Source organism: Ornithorhynchus anatinus, chromosome 7 (assembly GCF_004115215.2).
Source record: "Ornithorhynchus anatinus isolate Pmale09 chromosome 7, mOrnAna1.pri.v4, whole genome shotgun sequence".
Classification (NCBI taxonomy): Eukaryota; Metazoa; Chordata; class Mammalia; order Monotremata; family Ornithorhynchidae; genus Ornithorhynchus; species Ornithorhynchus anatinus.
Genome location: NC_041734.1, coordinates 5,345,461 through 5,366,997, shown reverse-complemented (window position 1 = coordinate 5,366,997; position 21,537 = coordinate 5,345,461). Strand labels below are relative to the sequence as shown.

Sequence of the window (21,537 nt, the reverse complement as noted above, 5' to 3'; positions counted from 1 at the left end):
GAGCTACCACCATTCTCCCTGCGTCCTCGCCTCCTCTCCCCTTCCTTCATCCTTCCATCTCTCCTCCCTTCTCGAGCATCCTCTTCCTCCTCTAACCTTTTTTTCTAATTATTCTTCCTCAGCCACAACCTCCTCTTCCCCTTTTTCCCTGCCTAGAGAGGCACCAGAAATCTGGCGGGCCAGGGTTAGGTCTGGAACAGGGATAGGGCAGCTGCTGAGAGTAGGGCAAGGATGAGATGGGCTGAGATTAGGACAGGGACAGGGTTGATTTAGGTCAGGGACAGGATGGGGCTGAAATTAGGGCAGGGACAGGGCGGGATGGGGAGGAGATTAAGGCCGGAGCAGGGACAAGATGGGGCCGATGTTAGGGCTGGGACAAGGACAGAATGGGGCTGATATTAGGGCTAGGACAAGGACAGAATCGGCTGATATTAAAGTTAAGACAGGACAGACTGGGACCGAGATTCCGGCTGGGACAGGGACGGGATGGGGCTGCTATTGGTACCGGGACCAGACGTGGTTTAATGGATAGAGCACGGGCCCGGGAGTCAGAAGATCATGAGTTCCAATCCCATCTTCGCCACTTGTCTGCTGTGTGGCCTCGGGCACCTTAGTTCACTTCTCTGGGCCTCAGTTACCCCCTCTGTAAAATGGGGATTAAGACTGTGAGCCTCCGGAGGGACGGGGACTGTGTCCAACCCGATTTGCTTGCATCCACCCGAGCGCTTAGTACAGTGCTTGGCATTAGTAATCGCTTAACGAATACCACAACTATTACTATAAATGAGGCTGACAGCGGGGCTGGGACGAGGACGGGATGGGGCTGAGATTAGGGCTGGGATTGACGGGGTGGGGAGGGCGGGTCTGAGGTTCGGGCTGGGGGCAGGACAGGGGCAGGCCTGGGCTGTGTCTGGCGGGGAGGAGAAGGGAGATGGGCTGGCAGGAGTTTGGGGAGGGCAGGGGTTGGGAAGGGCGGCGGCTGGGGTCTGCCGGCTCCGAGGTGGGTGGCGGCTCTCACTGTTCCGGCCTCTGGGGCCGGAGCCCGCCCTCGCCCTTTCACTCTCCCGACGGCTAAATCCGCAGCAAACGCGGAGAAAGGGGGGGAGCCGGCAAGAGGGGACAGAGCGAGGGGCGGAGGGGCAGGGGGGGCTGGGCAGAGGGGACGAGGGGGGGCACACGATGCCCCGTCCCCCGCCCCATTGATATGCTAATCCCCTTGTGCTGCCCGCACAAAGAGCACCTTTGCACTTTTAAAAGACTTTTGTGCCCCGGCTACAGAAGTTTATTATCCACTAATTAGCAACAACTTCTGGCAATGAGTTGGGTTACATTTTCATAAGCCCTGAGCCACCGCGCTGAACGGTGCGGAGCCGCGGGTTTGGGGCTCGGCGCCGCGTTAAAGCGAGCCCCGCAAGGGGGGCGGTAAAGCCGGGCCCCCGGGGTGGGCGGCGCAGGGGGGGAGGGGGAAGGGGAAGGGGGGCCCTCTCCCCTCCACCCCACCCCGGGGGGCTGGGGAAGGGGCTGCAGAGGGAGGAAAAACGGGGGGGAGGGGCTGCGGGGTTGGGGAAAGGGCTGCGGGGGTGGAGGGGGACGGGGGGGAATGCAGGGGCGGGGAGTTTGCAGAGGGAAGGGGGTGCGCGGGTGCAGGGGGACCGGGGGCTGCAGGGGAGGATGAGGAGGGGCTGCAGGGTGGGGAGGGGGGACGGGAGCTGCAGGGGGTGATGAGGAGAGGCTGCGGGGTGGAGGGGGGGACGGGGGCTGCAGGGGGGATGGGGGAGGGGCTGCAGGGGGAAGGGGGGCTGCAGGGGGGAGGGGGAGGGGCTGCAGGGATGGAGGGGGGACACGGGCTGCAGGGGGATGGGGAGGGAGTGGGGGAGGCTGCAGGGGGAATGGGAAGGGGCTACGGGGATGGGGAGGGGCTGCAGGGAGGATGGGGAGGAGCTGTAGGGGTGGAGGGGGCTGCAGGAGGGATGGAGAGGGGCTGCAGGGGTGGAGGGGGGCTGCAGGAGGAATGGGGAGGGGCTGCAGGGGGATGGGGAGGGGCTGCAGGGGTGGAGGGAGCTGCAGGGAGGATGGGGAGGGGCGGGGTGAGGGGCTGCAGGAGAGGAGGGGGAACGGTGAGGGGGTAAGGAAGTGTTGGGGGGGGGGGGAATAGGGGCCCGGTGGGGTGGTCGCCTAAGGACAGGTTGGGGGCCCAACCAACCAATCGCCTAATCGCTAGCCCGAACCGGCCCCTTCCCACCGCGCCGGGCGGCCACCAGAAGCAGAGCCCCCTCCCCACCCTCCCGGCCCCCTCCCCCCACTGGTGCCCCCCCCAGTCCCCTCCCCCCCAAAACACGCTTTACTGGTGAGGGAGGACGGGGGCCTCGGGGTAGCCGATGTCTTTAAACGGGTCCGGCCTTGCCTTCCTGCTTGTCTGCTGTGTGATCCTGGGCGAGTCACTTCACTTCTCTGTGCCTCGGTTTCCTCATCTGTAAAATGGGGATTAAGACTGTGAGCCCCACGTGGGACAGGGACTGGGCCCGACTTGCTTAACTTGTAACTACCCCCGTGCTTAGTTCCGTGCCTGGCACACAGTAAGCTACCGAGTAACATAATTATTATTAGTATTATTAGCATTACTGCCCCCTGCCCCCACGGCACTGCCCAGCAGCAGCAGCAGCAGCAGCATCGTCCGGGCCCAGACCCTGCAAAAACCTGGCTTCCTCCCTCCCCGGAGCCCCCCTCTCCACCTCCCGCCCCCCGATAACCGAGCGAACGGGGCCGGATCTCACATCCTTCACATCCCGAGCAATATTCGGACAGGTGGACCAACGAGCATGCGGTCATTCTCCCGGAGAAGCAGCGTGGCTTAGAGGCAAGAGCCCGGGTTTGGGAGTCAGAGGACTTGGGTTCTAATCCCGGCCTCGCCACTTGTCTGCTGTGTGACCTCGGGCAAGCCACTTCACTTCTCTGCGCCTCAGTGACCTCATCTGTAAAAGCGGGATTAAGACTGTGAGCCCCACGTGGGATAACCACGTATCTACCCCGGTGCGCTTCGAACAGTGCTTGGCACATAGTAAGCGCTTAACAGATACCATTATTATTATTATTGTTATTATTATTAATGGGTCTCTAAGCCCTCGCCGCTTCCCCGGCGAGGGCTATATACGAGGGGAATCACCGAGATGATACAAGGGGGCGATGCACCGAGGTGATAATAATAACGGTGGTATTTGAAGTACTGTTCTAAGCGCTGGGGTGGATACAAGCAAATCGGGTTGGACCAATTCCCTGTCCCCCGGTGGGACTGACCGTTTCAATCCCCATTTTACGGATGAGGTCACTGAGGCCCAGAGGGGGGAAGTGATTTGCCCAAGGTCACCCAGCAGATGTGCGGGGGCTATACGCGGGGCGATGCGCCGAGGTGATGCCCTGGAGCGATGCACGGGGGCTATTAGAGAGGCGATCAACCGAGGAAATGCAATTCCGCGGGGGCTGTACACGGGACGGTGCACCAGGGTGAAGCAGGAGGGTCGTACACGGGCCCGATACACGGGAGCTAGCCACCGAAACGATACACCGGGGGGCGGCTCCGTCCCAAACCGGGAAGTCGTAAGCGCTCAGCACACTCCTCTGCACGCATTAAATGCTCAATAAATGCAATCGAATAACTGTAGGACCTTTCCCATCTGGGGGAATGCGCGCTGCCCCAGAAGGAGAGGGGGGACGGAAGGAGCCAGCTGACCCGGAGACCTCCCTTCGTTTCAGGGAATCCGCGTTTTCGGATTTTCCCTCCACTCCGGGAGGATTAAATAGCCCGTGGGCGAGGGTCCAGTGGGAGTAACCGAAATGGGGACGGGGGGAGGGGGACAAAGGTTTGATGTCAGTCTCCTCCCCTCTAGACTGTAAACCCGTCGTGGGCAGGGATTGTCTCTGTGGCCGCATCGTACTTTCCAAGCGCTCAGTCCAGTGCTCTGGCTTTGGGGTCAGAGGTCATGGGTTCGAATCCCGGCTCGGCCGCTTGTCAGCTGTGTGACTCTGGGCAAGTCACTTCACCTCTCGGTGCCTCAGTTCCCTCATCTGTAAAATGGGGATGAAGACTGTGAGCCCCACGTGGGACAACCTGATTCCCCTATGTCTACCCCAGCGCTTAGAACAGTGCTCGGCACGTAGTAAGCGCTTAATAAATAACATTATTATTATTATTATTAAAATGGGGATGAAGACTGTGAGCCCCACGTGGGACAACCTGATTCCCCTGTGTCTATCCCAGCGCTTAGAACAGTGCTCGGCACATAGTAAGCGCTTACCAAATACCAACATTCTTCTTCTTATTACATAGTAAGCGCCCAATAAATACGATTGAATGAATGGAGAGAAGGTGCGGCGGCAGGAGAAGCGGAGGGGAAATCTAGGGTCCCCAGGCCCAGCAGGTCGGCTCCCTGAACACGGTCCGCGACGGGGAAATATCTTCCAGATCCTTCTCATCTCTTCCAATCGGGACACGTGGGCCCGAGGCCGGGCCCGGGAAGGCGCGTCCTTCTCCATGGCGGCTTCCGGAGCCCAATTCCGACCAAAGCCATTCCCGTATGTGTGTCGGGGAAGGGGTGGAGGGGACGGCTAGGCCGAGGTGGCCTTCTATGGCTCCAAGGAGCCAAGGCCACCGGCGCGCTCGGGGGGGGGGGGGGGGGGTGTGTGCGGATGCGCCAATGTGGATGGGACTGCCCTCGGGGGTGTGTACGCATTTGCGTGTGTGTGCGGCTGTGTTTGTGTGTCCACGCGGGGTCGAGTGAGGAGGGGAGGAGCGGAAAGGTATCTACCCCGCACTGGACCTCTCCCCCCCGCCCCCCGCCACCAGTCGCTCTGATGGACATTTAATTCTCCCCCACCGATATTTCAGGTGCCGTTCTGGAGGTCTGGCGCAAGAGCTTGGAAGTCAGAGGTCGTGGGTTCTAATCCCGCCTCCGCCACGCCTCAGCTGGGTGACTTTGGGCAAGTCGCTTCTCTGGCCCTCAGTGACCTCCTCTGCAAAATGGGGATTAAGACACTGAGCGCCACGTGGGGCAACCCGCTAACCTTGTATCTCCCCCAGCGCTTAGCCCAGAGCTGGGCACAGCGCGTAACAAATACCATCATCGTCGCTGTTAATATCGTTATCGCTCTGTTCCTCGGAAAGCCTCGTCCAGCCTTCGGAAGGGCCGGGCGGGGGGGCGGGGGGGGCCAAGCAAGGGTCCCACGGCCTGGTCCGGCGCGGCGCCCGCCGCTCACCTTGTCGTGACGCGGGGATGCGGGGCGAGCGCGGAGCGGGGCGGAGCGGGGCGGAGCGGCCGGAGCCTTCGGGAGGCCCCCGGCTGCCTCGCCCGGGGCCGCCAGTGAGTCGGGGAATTTATTAAAAAGGTTACAATTAGCAGTTTCGTCGCCGGAGTTTGGGGACGTGGCATTTTTTTTATACTGGGTGAAATCCATGATTTAATTATACTCCAAAAACAAATTAAGGACAGGCCTTCTACACAAATTGGAGGCAGCTAAATGCTCTTTTGTGCCTGCAGCCCTCGGGTTGTTAAAGAGGCTGCTGATGCATGAGGAGCAAAGTGACTGATTTAACTCATTGGGATGCAGGAAACGAACTGCCCTCTTTTGAAAAGAGAGGGGAGGGGGGAAGAAGGAGGGGGAGAGAGAGAGAGAGAGAGGAGGAGGAGGAGGGAGATGGGCGAGAAAGGAGGAGGGAGGAGAGAAAGGAGGAGAGAGAGTGGCGAGAAAGGAGGTTGGGGGGAGAGAGAAAGCCCCACGCTTTCTTGAGTTGAGCGCTTCTGAATTTCCAGCTGAAAGAATGAGGAGACACTGCGGTGCGTGTCTTTCCTTCGGCTGCGGGTGAAGCGCGCAGACCATGAAAAACTAGCTGTTCCTCTCCCCCTCCCCCCTCCCGCCAGCCGACAAGGTTTTGATTTTCCTTCCTTCTGAACCGTGGAGGATGTGCCGAAAACCAACCGTTTTTTTTTAAAAAAAAAAAACACACCCAAAACAGCGACCGCCAAGACATTGGGACGCGGATTAGCCGATGGCGCGCCGGCGGTAAGTGCTCCCCTCGGCTAGGCCCGCGGCGGGGTGTGGGGCGGTGGTCGGGGCTTTTGTTTCCAGGGCATCCGAGCGCTGACATTGCTTTTTTCTTTTTTTTTTTTTTTGGCGGTGGTTGTTTTGTTTTGGGCGAGCGATCTGGGGGGTCGCCTCGCCCCGTGAATGCGTGCGAAGGCTTTCTAGAGCGGCGGGTGGCCGGAGCCCCTCGGGGATTGCGGGAGATGCGGGCGCCAGCGCCGGGCATCCGCTCGTTTCTCGGCCCTGGCGTGGTGCGTTTGATTTGCTTGGCACCGGGGAGGTGTCGGAGGCGCAGAACGCTCGGCTCACAGCTTCTCTGGCGCAGATCGGAGGGTTGGGGGGTGGGGGGGTGCTTAGGGGGGCTGGGGGGGTGGGGGGGGAGAATGTCCATTTAGGTCCAGCCTGGAGAGGAGAGAGGATCACCGGGAGCCCGGGCATCTTGCATGATAAGCGCGCTTGAGTCCTTCTTGGGCGGGGTTTTATTTGTTCTCCCCAATGAAGGGATGGCTCTGTGTGTGTGTGTGTGTGTGAGTGAGTGTGTGTGTGTGTCTGTGAGGTTTGGGGCGGGGGGAAGCTCGGGGGAGCGTGAGGGAGCGGCGAGTGCAGAGCCTCAGACGGGTCGGTCCTCGCTGGAGAGAAAGAGAGGTGGTTCTGGCCTCCTGGAAAGGCGAAAGAAAAAAAAGAAAGAAAGAAAGAAATCCGCCGGGCCCGCTTTCTTTGTGTGGTGCTGAAGCTGCCGAGCCGCTTTGTGTCTTGCAAGGAGAAAATGGCGAGGCCTATTGTGTTTAAGCCGTTTTCTCCCGGCATAAGGGTCTCCCCCCTCCTCCCACCACCCGCACCCCACCCCCACTCTGAAATTCTCCCTCTTCGGAAATGTTTTGATGGAGGATGGAGAGGTGTGCCTGGCGGCCCCCTGGCCTGGCGCGGGGCAGCCGCTTTCCTCCCCCGTCCCACCTCACTGGGGCTATTGTTACCCACCTCATCTGGGGCTTCGGTGCCTCGGCCCTGAAATCGGCCCCTTCCCACGCCTCGGCCGCCAAAGCGCTGCCTGCCCTGCTTTAGAATGGGAACCGGGGGGGGGGAGGGGAAATCAAATCAAATCAACAAACCCACGTCCCATCACTTTTCAGAGCCATCCGGTCTGAAAAAATCAAAAAAGAACCTCCAAGACGGATCGGCAAGACCTCCGATTAAACGCTCCAGAGGTTTCTCACTTGCCCTCCGCCTCCCCTCCCCCCTTTCAGAAATCATCCCGGAACCTAAAAGCTCTCTTGGAGGGAATTCTTTTGTTTTTAAACGGACGGCGAAGACTTATTTCGGGTAGAATGAATGACGAAATAGCGTACGCCTTCTTTATTGGATTAAGGGTCACGGTTTGTGTTTTGAAAATGATCGTTTATGCTGTTGGCTGCTTTTAAAAAGTGCATGTCCTGCTCTTATATGGTTTGTCCGAAATAGCTGTTCTTTAACCTACAGTTTTCTCTACCGGTCGAATCGTATGGACCAGTAAAGTGTGTGTGTGTGTGTGTGTGTGTGTGTGTGTGTGTGTGGTGGGGGGTGTACCCGTGTTGATTGTCAGAGAGGAAGATAGAGTTGTGCCCATCGATAAAGTATTGTCATTATTAGTTTCGTTTTCTTTGGCTCTAAGGTCGAGTAGGAGACCCGGTACCGGTCTCAGTTTAAAATCTAATGAAATGCAAACCGATACAAACTTAGTCCGTCCGTTTGCAGCGTTCCAGACCCGAAAGTAAATATCGCAGAAAAAGATCTTGCCAAGCGTCGTCTTCCTCCTTTTTGACATCCCTTAGAATGCGGGATAGCCAAATCCGGGCAGAGGCATTGTGGTTTACACTGGGAAAAATGTACCATTCGCAACTCCCCTCATACGGATCAAAACCATGGACAGCGAACGGATATTAAATCACAGGCAAAGGAGAATATTGCTCGAGAAAATATTGTGAAAGCCCAAGGCTATCATTCAAAACACGTCTGAGTGGCATACACACGCTCCACACACATGCACACGAATGCATTTTCAAAACTCTCAGCCCCATCTCTTTTCAATATATGTCATTTCCACACTATGCGGCTGCCGGGTTTCTAAGACGCAGGGATTGGTATTCCGAAATGTATATATATATATATAATATATAGTGACCCCGTCCCAAAGATTGCATTTCTTTACTACACAGCGTAAAGCGTATCTTTTGTTAGCAGTAAACAAGAGTTAAAAGAAATATCCAATCACTCTACTTACGGGCTCTTCCCTAAACATTGAGACAAAAAAAAAAAAACAAATAAATCTATCGTCCCGCTCTTTCATTGAGTTGAGTGACACTAGTGTAAATTAAATTGATTTTTATCACTGACCGACTTCCACGATGCATAGAATTGGAAAAATTAAATGCCACTTTGACGGACAAGGTAACGTGAAACAGGCCTATAAAAGCCGCTACCCTTTCACCGTCTGGATGTTGCATACCTGTTTTCTACTCCTTATAAGGTCATAACCTACCATTCACTTTCACCTTATTGCTATCCCGAAGTCATTGACCGTTTGGTACGTGAAGATTTGATTTGATTCGAGACGGAGGCTTCATTTAGTGGCGAGGCTTTGGAGGCCAGCGGTTTTTTTTTTTCTATTTTGATCGCCGTTTCCGTTGCTTGCGATTCCTGCCTACATCTAGAGTTCGTTTAGAATCGTTTCATTTGTTGACTGCAGAGCGTCCCCCGAAATGATTTCCTCGAATGTTCCGTTTCCGCGTGCCTTTTGATGAATTCGTTAAACGGCCTCGGTGGGGCGGGTTAAAGGCCCTAAAATGGCATTTAAAAAGCAAAGGGTTACTCGGCCTCGGAAACGGTCATCTGAGGCGATTTTGTCCAAGGGCGGCCTCAGCCTGAAGGAGGCCCGGGGTCTAAGGTGGAATTTAATTTTTGGCTTTTACTCGTATTAGCCTCCTCTAGAAAATTACACTTCAATCGCTCCGGATGAGGGAGCGCTCCTGCGACGGGAGTCTGTGGAGCAGTATTTGGGGGGGGAGGCGGGGGAGAAGAGAACACCTTCTCATTTCACCCGATCGGAAATCAAAACCCCCGATGGTGGAGTTTCGCCGCGTGGAAGCGGGTCCTTTTTATGTGGTTCTCGTCCACGTTGGGCTGTGGAGTTATATTAGGATGTGGAATTAAGGTTACTGTAAGACGGAGGGGGGTGGAGGGGGGGAGAAGGGGGGGGGGGAGAAGGAACGACGACGACAAATTATACTAGAGCGGCATTAACGGTAAGATTAAGTTTAAGAGGAATCCAGGCACCGGATTGGAGGAGGCGGAGGGAGGGAGGGAGGCGAAGTAGGACTATGCGGGAGCTTGGCGGTTTAGCTCATCTTCTCCAAGCTGACTCGGGGACAGAGTTTCGGTGGCGGGATCCTGCCGGGTCCCGGGCCGGACTCTGGGCCCAAGGAGTTGGCGACCCGGTCCTGGAGCTGGGCCAGCCGAACCCGCGGCCTTCCTGGGTGGGAAAGGGGACCGGGCCGGTGGGATTGGCCGAGCCTCACCCCCCCCCCCCACCTTCCCCCCCCCCCCCCCCCCCGCTTCCCGGGCAGGAAGGTCCAAGCAGGAGGCCGAGGCTGGTGGCGAGCTGGGCCTCGCCCTTGGCGGGACCCGCATGGGGCTCTGCGGGGCTAAGAGCCTTTCCGCGGTTCTCTTTGGTTTCAAGGACACAGCCGGAGAGCGCCGGTCGGGACTTTGGGAGCCAACATCTGCCTGGCTGGTGACGTCAGCAGCCCCGTGTAATCCTCTTGTGCTGAAGGCAGATGCCTTATTTGTTTGGCTGGAGAGAGCCATTAATCCCTAATTCTGGATCGGCGAGCGAGGGGGAAGGACCGGCCCCGCTCCAGCTCCCCCTTCCCCCCCCCCCCGTCCCCCCATCCCGACCCCAAACCACCTAGCAGCGGCGACCTGCTATGGAGAAAGGAGCTCTCACCCTCTGCAGGTTTGAACGGGTTGGGGTTGGGGTTTTTTTTTTTTTCTTCCTTCATCCTCTACCCCCCACCCCCCGTTTCTCTCCCTTCCGCACCCCCGCACCCCCGATGGGTCACCCCCACACCCGCCAATCGATCGTTTCGATTTTCCTGCTGGAATGTGCCCGCGCTGCAGTTGGCAGGACTCTAAAGCGAGTCCGGGGTCAGGCTTGGGGGGGGAGGGGGGTGCAAGGGAAGGGGCGGGGGGAGAGTGGGAAGGGAGGGAGGAGGAGGAGGAGGAGGAGGAAGAAGAGGAAGGGGGAGCGGACCTTTAGCTTCTGGGCTGCGGACGAGCCTCGAAGGTCCGAGCTGGGGAAATCGGTCCCCTACCTGCAGTCCACAGCGCCCCTGAGCCGCAGCTCTGCTCCCACCTTCCTCCTCCTCCTCCTCCCCCTCCCCGAGGCCGGGCTAGTGGCCACCGCCCTCCCGGCCGAGCCTGCGGACCAACCCCCCAGCCCCATCCCCGCCCCCCATCCCGCCCGTCCTGGTTGCCCTCCCCCTCCCCCCCCGCCACCCCCGGCCGGCCTCCGGTCCCTAATTCGGCTGCTTTTGTTTCTGTTTCCTAGGGGCTGGCTCACGGGATCTAGAGCGTCAAAGCCTGGAGTGACCGGACCCTCCCCCCTCTCCTCCGGACACCGAGTCGCCGACGCCTCCAAAGTCCCGTGGACCACCCAAGTCCGGAGCCCCTTCCCCCTCCTCTCACCCCCCGACCCCCTCCCCCGGGCCAGGCTGCAGCCGCATTGGACTACCCGAGCCGCAACTTGCCCTCCTCTTGCCAGGAGCGCTCTGTCCAGCTCGGCCCGGAGAGGTCACTCGTCCGGGCGCCCCCTCCCACTCGGCCCGGGGGGGGGGGGGAGGCGGGGGTTTGGGGGAGGGGGGTCGCACGGACGCCTTCCCGCTCACCCCGAGCTGCTGCCCGGACCCCGGGTCCCCGCAAAAACGCCATAGCGATACGCACAGCCCTTCTCTCTTTCTCCGCAGCCTCACCGCAGCCGGGCCGCATGGGCTGACCGGACCCTCCCGGGCAGGTGCGAATCGGTTATTAATTCCGCATTACAAAGAAAGCTGACCCGGTCCGCCCTCTTTATTTTCTGGCCTCTCGGGTGCCTTCAGACGGAAAAAATAATAACAATAATAATAATAATAATAATCCTCCCCCTCCCTGCCCGCCCCCGGACACGGATATCACTATCGTGCCAACCTGTACGAATCTGCGCCCCCCGTCTCCTGCCCCTTTCCCCCCTTCCCCGCCCTGTAACTCTTAACGATCCCGCCCCGGGCGCCGCCAACAGGGTTGCGAAGGCGTTTGGGAAGACGGATGGCGGTGACAGCTAAGAAAATATCTGCCATCCCTCAAAAGTAGCCCGGGCGCCATTCCGGGGCAAAGAGCAGCTCGCCTGAATGGCTTCTCGGGGGCAGAGGGGGGCACCAACTGTGGGCTGGTCCTGGCATCCGAAGGGCAGGTGTGCGGCCACGTAGAAGGCCGGACGCGGTGTCGCCTGGTCATGTAGCGCGGAGCCCCCGGTTGGGGGGGAAGGGGTGGGCGAGGGGGGCCATCTGTGCCCTCCCGGGGTCGGGGGGCGCCGAGATGGGAGACTCTGCCTCTCCGTGTTCACAGCGGACCTTGATTTAATGTCATACAATTAAGGCACGCGGTGAATGCCAAGAGCGGAGCCTGGTATCGCCGCGAGGATCCCGCGGGGCACGGCCCGCCCCGGCGAGGGGAGGGGGGGGGGCATCCCGGGTCCCCACAGCGAACACCTTGGAGCCGGGAAAGGACACTCGGCAAATCCCCCTTCTTCCCCTCCTCCTCCTCCTCCTCTATCCCTCTGCCCATCCCGCCTCCCTTTCCAAAGGAGCTTTCGGAGCGGGGCTCCAGGGACAACCGCCTAGAGAGGGGCAGGTGTGCGAGGACAGTCCTTTCTTGGGGGGGGGGGGGCGGGCATCGAGGAGCCGGTCAATCCAGCCCCGGGCCATGCCGGGGGGTGGGCTCCGAGAGAAAAGAGCCACGGGGCGCATTAGATGCCGTTGTTGCACGCCACGCCACTGCCTTCCCTGCCTTCGTCCAGACCGCGGCCCCCACTGTCTGCGTCACACTCCGCTGGCACCCGGCGGTTCCCCGGCCCGGCTCCGATCGGCCCGGGCCGGCTCTGCGGCAGGGACTCCCCCTCCGGGAGGGCCACCGGAGCATCCCCGGGCTCGGGGGTTGGGCGAGGCGGGCCGGGCCGGGCCGGGCCGGGCCGAGGAACCCAGGGGACTCCGGGGGGGGGGGGAGAACGGGGGCGGGTGGGGGGGTCTCGGTGGCTGGCTTTGTTCCGCCCGGACCCGCCGGCGGCCCCGGGAACAAAGGCCGGAGAGGCGGCGGAGGCGGGTCCGGCCGCTGGCCGCGGTGCTGACCCCGAGGCCCTCCCCTCCCTGCCCGGCCCGCTCGCCTGCCTCCCCCGGGACCCCGAGAGGAAAAGGGGAAAGGGAAGAGGCTCGGGGGAGGGGAGGGGGGCCGGGGTGGGGAGGACCACCCAGTCTCCCACGGCCGGGCACCGGTTCGGGGCCGCCCACCGACGCCGATCCGGGGGAATCGTCCCGCCGCGTCCAGCTTCCCGGGACAGAGTCTCGTTCATCCGAACCGCACCTCGGCGGAGGCGAGGGGAGATGCTAAAAGTCCAACCTGGCGACTGTGGAGCTCGGGGAGACCGACACCCCCCCCCCGCCCCGAATCGGTGCCCCCGCCCGTCAAGCGCTTAGTACAGCGCTCCGCACGCAGTAAGCGCTCAACGAATACGATTGCCCGAAAACGTCGGCGGGACTGACGGTGTCACACCGCAGCCCGCAGGCGTCTTGCTTCCCCAGTCGCCAGGGACCCTCCCATCTCTCCACGATCCCCCCGGACCCTCACCCGAAGGGGGGTGGGAGGGAACGGGCCGGGATAGGGGGGCTAAAAAAGCGCGTCCCGGGCCCCCCGCCCTCTTTCCTTCTCCCCTCTTCCCCGGCCCCGCACAGGGGCAACGCGGGACCTGGGCATTTCGAGCAAGGCCGGTGCCACCCCGGCCACCCCGGGGGACCCTTCTCGGTGCGGGCGTCTGCAGCGCTTTTGACCCCTCACCTCGTTTGTTCTTAATTTCCCCGGCAGGGGGAAAGAAAAAACCCCAAAACTTCGGTTGCGGGGAAGGGGAGAAGAGCTTAAACCTTAAAGCGACAAATGCTCTCTTCCGAATTAGCTCACATCCTTAAACCCCAGGATCAAGGCCCGGCCGCGTTTACTTTTCCCCCGCCGGGGATCGGCCGCCCCGAGTCCGAATGGTCCAGCGCGGCTGAAGCTGCTCCGGTGGGCAAAAGTTCAGGACACGAGGCGCTAATGAAGCCAAAGGACGAAAGGGTCGAAATGTGGCCTGAACCCCAAAGGGACCGCGCCTTCCTACTGCGCTGGGGGTGTGATATTAGGGACTGAGGCAACACGCGGCCCGGATGGAGAGACGCTCAGCTAGGATAACTAAATCCGCCCGAAAAGCCCTGAAGTCCCCCCTGCACCCAATCTCCGGGGACCCCACTATCTGTCACCCTCTTTTAAAGGGGGACCGATAACTTGTTTCTCCCCCTCCACGTTGACTTCACACGTCCTCGTCACCCCTCGCGCCTTCCGAAGCTAAAATGCATTTTTTCCTGGTCTGCCGCTTGGATTCTTCCCTCCGTTTCCTCATTTATTTATTTTTTTTAATTTTAGGAATCATAGAGAGTCAAGGGAGATGAAGGGGAAGGAGAGAAGAGTAAGGACAGCCGAACTCGGTCAGATTCGTTAGGGCTGAATTTGCGGCTTTTGTTCAACGCCTGGGCGAATGCCTATCAAGACATTTCGAGTGGGTATTAAGCATTAACGTGTTTTTTTTTTTTCCTGCAGGCCCCGGAATGTATATCTTTAAATTCTTCCGCAGTGCCCATCCGATTTCTCTAATCTCACCCCCCTCGCTTCCCTAGAGACGTCTCGAAGGAGAACGCGACGCATCGCCCAACACATCTCCGGCCGAGTTGTGTAATAACCACCCATTACGTAATGCCAACGGATCTAATCCCCTATTCTAATCCTACACCTTTATGACGGCCGGAGCGACTCCCTCCTAAAGATTTATTAGTCAAAAAGTAATCCCGGCAACATTTCTTAAATAAGAACCGTAAACCGGGGCACCAAAGAGATAGGAAAACTCAACTCGGCCATCTCCGTGATTAAATCCGCAGGGTGCGATCTGGTGCGTTTCTGAATCTTTTAAGATTATTTAATCCCCTCTCCCCCCCCCCCTTCGAAATAATCGACGGGTTTAATGTCCATCGCCAGGGCTCCTGCTTCGAAATTCCATCCTCAGCAATTTTGCACTATAACAGTCAATCACAGCTTCCCAGGGGAAGAACTTCAACGAGATTTTCCTCGGAACCCCTTCTGCAATTGCCACTTGCATTTAGCGGTCTGAAATTAAAGCTTCTCGGAATCATTTGAAAAAAAAAAAACCCCATTGAGCTGCTCCTGTTTTGTCCGAGATGAAGTATTACTGCACTACTGGGAAATTGCAATGGTTTTGCTTCATTCCGATTTCCCGAGGAGGAAGACGCTAGCGCTTTTGCGCTCCGAGGCGCCGAGGGTCGACAATGCCAGAGCGCCCTCTATCGCCCAGAAGAGTCAGGACACCGACTCACTCCCCCCCCCCCAAAAAGTCAGAATATATTACATTTTAAAATAATCGGACGAGGACGCATTAACCTTTTAGATGCACCCTGTCGCCACCATTTTTTTAAAAAAATTATAACGCGTAAAATAAGGTGCCGACAGATCTACTTGGCCTGCTTTGCTCTGCTGGGTCCCTTCTATGAGCTGGGCCACGGCACCTCTCAGCGAGGCTTTGCAAAATTCGCTGTTCTAGAAAGTTGCGGGTGCAGCCCGAGCGGCTTCCGTTTCCCAAATTCTCATTGCAGGGGAACCAAACGACTTTCGATGGAGCAGGTGAGTAGGACGATTTGAACGCTGCTCATTCTCACCTGATCGACCGAGGGCCTTTTGCAAGGAAAACTGAAATGCAAAAATCAGTTTTCCATGCAGCCAAACTCGACGGATTTCTGCTACTGCAGGGGTTCTGAACTCCATTCAATTAAAGGGGGGAAAAAAGCAGGTAAGTGAAATAAAGAACGCAAATTTTCTCTTTTTCTTTGTTTTTCTGTAACACAACCAACGGAAACCTTGTCATCTTTCGATCTGGGGGAGAAACCCCCCGAGGGTGGGATAGCCGCTTTAAAGGGAGGATATGCCCAAGTGTCAGTTGTGTTTATGCAGCAGAATATAAGGGAAGTCGAACACTGCGGGCTGTTCTGTCAGTTGACACGTACACCGTTTTGGCATCATTTCCGTGGATTAAACCTTCGTGTAATTACAGGCTTAATACACACTCCCTTGCAAACTGATATTAAATCTGATATTAAATTGTGCGGGGATGGATCAAAGGATGCCACCGTTTTTAGCACTAAAATAAAATCTTTCACTTTGGAACAATATTCGGAGGGAAAAAAAACGATCACCCAAATTACTGGACCGAAGGGGAACCGGCTTTATTTAGGTTTTCACGTGTTGATGTCCTATCTCTCCGGGAATATATGTACAGATGTATCACTTTAATCTTGTGAATTTCTAAATTACAGTAGTGCGCTCGACACACTCAGCTCTTTCCAATAAAAGAATTCAACTTGGTAAACATAACAGTGCTGATGTAATGAAGTGTGTTTATTGACTAAGCAATTTAAAAGTGATTAGTTTACATACATCTTGTAAAAATAAAGTTCTGCTTATTAGATTGTGTCAGCATGAAATGTTTGTCTAATGATCTTACTTTACATGAAAAGTCTTGGGGGCAAATTAGACCTGAAAACGGTAACAAAGAAAACCGTTTCAAGTATACAGAGAGAACCTATTTTTGCGGATTTACTGCGGTAGAAATCGTTCGATCCAAAATATAATTTTAGAAAGGATCTCTCAAGAATACAAATTACGTATTAACTAGAGAACATAAAAATGGGCAAATATTATGCCAAACCATTTGGATCGAAGCCTCTCAATGATTCACTAACTCAAAAGCATGGTTCGACGTATGTTGGAAACATACACCCCGAAGTACTTTTGAGAGCTTTTTTCTTTTTCTTCCCTTTAAATTTCTTACAGAGCACCACGCAGAAAATGAATTTAGGCTGGACCCATCTGAGGTTTATATTTAGTTTCTTTTAAAAGCAAGTAAAAATTAACATTCCGTTTCTAAGCGGTTGATGTGCAATTGTAAAATATACAGAAAACATTTTTTCTACTAGATTTCAGATCCTGTATTATAAAGGAAAGAAACTGCAAGAACGTTAAGAAAGTGGGTGTTTCAAACATTGAAATGACTCTGTCTTACCCAACACCCTCCCCCATACATGATCTTTTGCTCATCACACACCAAAACAAGAATTTGCCCTTCAGCATTAGGACCCAAAACCAGAAACTCTATTTGTCACAAATGAGCAAATCACATTGGCCCTTTCCTCTGACAATGTAGAAACTTTTTATCCATTAAAAAACAACCACATATTCCCACCACTACAAGAGCAAATCCATCTCATCAGTATGGTTAGAGGAACATCAAAAGAATAGATGAATTCCCATTTTATAATTAATTAACGAAAGAATCTCAATTGTCGCTATTTCTTCCCTTACTTGAAATCACTTCTTTGGGGAATTTTCCTAGTTCATTGACATTACTCTCTCATAAAAGAGAAATTAAGGACATCCTCTCTCCCCCCCACACAACCCCTCATCCTTTCCCCGCCAAAAAAAAAAAAAAAGGTAAATGATTACCTCAGGTTGCAAAGGAAGTCAGAGGCAGTGTGGCTAAGAACTCCTGACTCTTGACTCTCTCTCTTTGGTTCAGACCCTGTCACTCTAGAGATGTACATTACATTCTGGAAAGCGACTGGTAGTTTCTGAAAATATGATTGGGTAGAGACCGAGAATGTAATGAACAAAATGGTGTGAATTTAGGACATTCAGGGAGTTGGATTTGATTATCTTGTTAGCAAGAAGGAAGGGAGAAGGCAGGAGCAGAGGAGAGCTTCTAAAAAGGATCAAAAGCTGATTAGGTGCACTGAGGTAGCAGTTTTCGGCCCATCTCTGAAGCAGGGAAGCTGGAAGGTGCTCTTGGTTTTGTGGACTAGCAGCAATGGGTGGACCAAAAACTAAGATGAGGTTTAATCACAAAGGCGAGGGATTTTGCATAAGACAGCCTGGAGAAGCAACGTGGCCTAGTGGATAGAGCACGGGCTTGGAGTCAGAAGGATCTGGGTTCTAATCCGGATCTGCCACTTGTCCTCTTTGTGACTTTGAGCAAGTCATTTCAATTCTCCGTGCTTCAGTTACCTCACTTGTAAAATGGGGTTTAAGATTATGAGCCCTATGTGGGACAGGGATCATATCCAACCTGACTACCTTGTATCTACCCCAGTGCTTAGAACAGTGCCCAGCGTGTAGTAAGCACTTAACGAAAACCATAAAAAAAATTGGGAAGGTAAGAAGTTGGGGCTTGGGAAATAATAATAATAATGATGGTATTTGTTAAGTGCTTACTATGTGCCAGGCACTTTAAAAGAGATCGAATTTTGCGGAAGGCACATACTCTGATAAGGAAGGGAGCAGTTTAGCGATTTTGAATTGGTGAGTAGGCCTGGAACCTGACAGCAAAAAAAAAAGTGTGTGTGTGTGTATAGATATATATATATATATATATACAATTCCTAGAACATGAAGAATTCATTTACCATATTGAACAACCTTCCTTTCCTACAAAATGAAAGGTGGGAAGCTTTAGGAACTAACACTAAAAGGTGAACGGAAGTGCCCATCACTGAGAAAAATTTATCTTCCTCTTTCTAATGCACTGAAAAATCAAGATCAGTGTTAGTGTTTTCGGGGGGACCGCTCACCACCTGTGGCATTTATGGAGCACCACTGAGAGTTGATTCAATCAATACTATTTATTGAGTGCTTACTTTCTGCAGCGAACCGTACTAAGCACTTGGGAGAGTACAGTACAGTTGGTAGCTCCAACCCCGGCTCCCAAGTTTGGGAGAGTAGAGCACTCTGTTTGAGTGGAGGATACCTCCCTCTTAGTGACAAATAATCTATCAATCAATCGATCAATCAGTCCTATTTATTGAATGTTTACTGTGTGCAGAGCACTGTACTAAGCGCTTGGGAGAGTACAATATAATAGAGTCGGTAGACACATTCCCTGCCACCACAAGATTACAGTCTAATCTAAGGTGCAGCCGTCATCCAGCTAGGCAGGCAGATTGCAGGATGTTTTACTGATCCCAGACCATCGACACGGTGGGTGGAATGGGTTATTCCCTCAGGGAGGGACAGATCCAGTACGAAACCTGAGGGAAGTCATGTCCGCTGGGGTTCTGAATTTGGGCTCTGAGAAGCCTGTATGAGACCACCTCAGGGTACTGGGGTGAAGGGCGATTTTGTGTCCGTTGAAACGTAGGCACTGGCCTCACCTTTCTCCCGGGGGGCTGGCTTGGAAGTCGGTGGATGATCAACTAGGCAGGGCTGCCTTTTTAAAAATAGGAAAAAAAATATCGCTCATCTTTGTCCATCGCATCGACTCCGCAGGTACCATTCCCCACGCTAATTGATGCTATTACGTGACTCCTCCTTGTAGTCGCTGCTATCTTCTAAATTCATAAATCCTCCTCACATAAATATTTCAGATGGAATCAATGAAACCAAGATGCACAGCAAGTCAGGAAGAGGACGGAGAGTCCAACTTAGAATCAGAGCTGGATGGAACATCAGGAGATTCACAGGTCCAGCCTCCTGAGGGGGCAGGTGAACTCCTTTCCCTCTGCCCGCAAACATGCTCCAAACTCCCCTCTATTGAAAAAAAAGCATTCTCGCAATCCCAGTGCACCTCTAGCTACTGCCGCCTTTCCCAGCTCCCATTCCCGGCTACGCTTCTGGAAGGGATGGTAGACGCTCACTCCTTCACTTGCTCTCTTCTGACTCCATTCTTGATCCGCTACAATCTGGTTTCTGTCCCTTACACTGCACTCTCCAAGATCACCAATGCCAAACCAAAATGTCTTGATTTTATCCTAATCATCCTTGACTTCTCAGCCATCTTTGATACTGTGGATCATTCTCTCCTCCTGGTAATTCTAGTTAAACTTGGCTTCACTGACACAGTCAGTTCCCTTTGGTTTCCTTCCTACATTTCTGACTGCTTTCTGAGTCTCTCCTACTGGCTCCTCTTCCGCCTCTAATCCCCTAACAGTCTGTTCTGGGCCTCTTCCTCTTTTCCCTTTACACTCACTTCTTTATATGCAGCGTGGCTTACTGGAAAGAGCATGGGTTTAGGAGTCAGAGGTCATGGGTTCTAATCCCGGCTCTGCCACTTGTCTGCTGTGTGCCCTTGGGCAAGTCACTGCACTTCTCTTTCCCTCAAATACCTCATCCGTAAAATGAGGACTAAGATTGTGAGCCCCGTGGGGGACACAGACTGTGTCCAACCTGATTATCTTGTATCTGCCTTGGCGTTTAGTACAGTGCCTGGCACATAGTAAACACTTAACAAATACCACCATCATCATTATTATTATAGTTTCAGGTTTTGACCCAACATGTACTACCTTAGGGCCTAGCAAATAAGTAAATACTAAATATATACAGTAATAATAACCCTTTGCACTTGTAGCTGTCAAAGTTCACCTTATTTCTCTAATTTGCAAATGTTATTTTGAAGTCTCTTCCCGTCTTCCACGAGAATGGTTCCCGTCTCCCCCAGTTTAATTAATAAACCCATCAATCAGTCATATTTATCGAGCACATACTGTGTGCAGAGCATTTGGAGAATACACTACAACGGCATCGGTAGACATGTTCCCTTCCCACATTCAATTGAATGCCATCTCCCATTGTAACAAATGTTATCAGTGAGTGAACCCCCACAGGTGAAAAAATTTAATAATGCTGATCATCCCCCATCTTTCTGACTGACTCCCCCAAGGTTGAGGATGAACGGAGGCCAGCTACCCCACCTCTGTCCCAGGCTCGATCAATCAGTGGTATTTACTGAGCACTTCCGAGGTGCCCAGCACCATACTAAGCGCTTGGTAGAGTACTGGGAACAAAACCAGTGGAATTCACCAAACGTATTCAGGTAGAAGAAAATACTTCGGTTTTTGCATCTCCTCCTGGGGTCCTGAGAGTCAAGCTCATTGCCGGCTTGTTGTACTCTCACAAGCGGTTTGTACAGTGCTCTGCACACACAGTGGGTGCTCAATAAATGCCACTCACTGGTTGACTGATTTAGGGTGCAGCGTTCTACAGCTTCTGGGGCCCTTAACCATGTACCCTCTCTTTCATTTACCAGCTAAGGAGATTTATACTGCAATTCAATATAAATGAATTGTTGTGCACTCAACACTGATGATATTTCAAAAGGCTGGGTGAATCCGCTACCAAAAGTCAGGTAAGCAGAGCCCCAATGACGAAGGGGTATTACGAGCCCATCCCACAAACAGCTTGAAAGCGAGGGATCGACTGGCAGCAACAGAGTTTGTTATTATTATTATTAATGATAATATCACATTTGTTAAGTGCTCACCGTGTGCCAGGCACTGTGCTAAGTGCTGGGGTGGATACAAGCAAATGGGGTTGGACAGAGTCCCTGTCCCCCCTGTAAAGTGAGTGACCTGTAAAGTGAGTGAATATTTTTTACAGTGTTTGTTAAGCACTTACTATGGGTCAGGCGCTGTACTAAGCACTGGGATAGATACGAGCTAATCAGGTTGGACACAGTCCTTGTCCCTCATGGGGCTCACAGTCTCATTCCCCTTTTTACAGATGAGATGACCGAGGCACAAAGAAGCGAAGTGACTTGCCCAAGATCACGCAGCAGGCAGGCGGCAGAGCCGGGATTAGAACCCATGATCTTTTGACTCCCAGGCCTTTCCACTACATCAGCGAGGTGGACTCAGGCTCCAGCTCCAACTGTTTGGCCTGTGGTTTTCTGTCTGGACTCCAGTCCCCTGTGTATGGGTGGTGGGGGAGTCCGGCGGGGGGGGGGGTCTGCTGGCCATCCAGCTGGGTTGGGACATAGCCAATTCAGCCTCTCCATGTCTGGGGTTACTTTTGAGCTATGGATACAGCCTTTGAACCGGGTGGAGGTGAAAGATAAACACAGATGAGCACCGCATGGGTTACTGGCAAGGCAAAAGTGGCCCAGAGTAGTCCGAGATGGGTGGAAAAAGCAGCGTGGCCAAATAGGTAGAGCATGGGCCTGGGATTCAGAAGGGCCTGCGTTCTAATCCTGACTCTGCCACCTGTCTGCTGTGTGCCCTTGGGCAGGTTACTTCTCTGTGCCTCAATTCCCTCATCTGTAAA

General features: G+C 54.4%; 3 long non-coding RNA genes across 7 annotated transcripts; 2 read left to right on the top strand and 1 right to left on the bottom strand.

Annotated features, from left to right (window-relative positions):
- Positions 1-5,737: 5,737 nt before the first annotated feature.
- On the top strand, positions 5,738-11,165 carry LOC114813124. Of its 4 annotated transcripts, none has more exons than XR_003760731.2 (3): positions 5,738-6,054; positions 9,788-10,063; positions 10,658-11,165. It is a non-coding gene; the product is annotated as an uncharacterized LOC114813124 (long non-coding RNA). The 4 variants fall into 4 exon arrangements; XR_003760732.2 differs by lacking the exon at positions 5,738-6,054 and adding an exon at positions 8,875-8,995; XR_003760733.2 differs by lacking the exon at positions 5,738-6,054 and adding an exon at positions 9,291-9,353.
- On the bottom strand, positions 6,470-8,672 carry LOC114813126. Of its 2 annotated transcripts, none has more exons than XR_003760737.2 (3): positions 8,591-8,672; positions 7,054-7,128; positions 6,470-6,734 (listed from the first exon to the last, which is right to left on the bottom strand). It is a non-coding gene; the product is annotated as an uncharacterized LOC114813126 (long non-coding RNA). The 2 variants fall into 2 exon arrangements; XR_003760736.2 differs by having other exon boundaries at positions 7,054-7,131; positions 8,591-8,654.
- A 1,223-nt stretch (positions 11,166-12,388) lies between the features above and the next one.
- On the top strand, positions 12,389-15,932 carry LOC114813125. The gene is made up of 2 exons (XR_003760735.2): positions 12,389-13,942; positions 14,061-15,932. It is a non-coding gene; the product is annotated as an uncharacterized LOC114813125 (long non-coding RNA).
- The last annotated feature ends 5,605 nt before the right edge of the window (positions 15,933-21,537 follow it).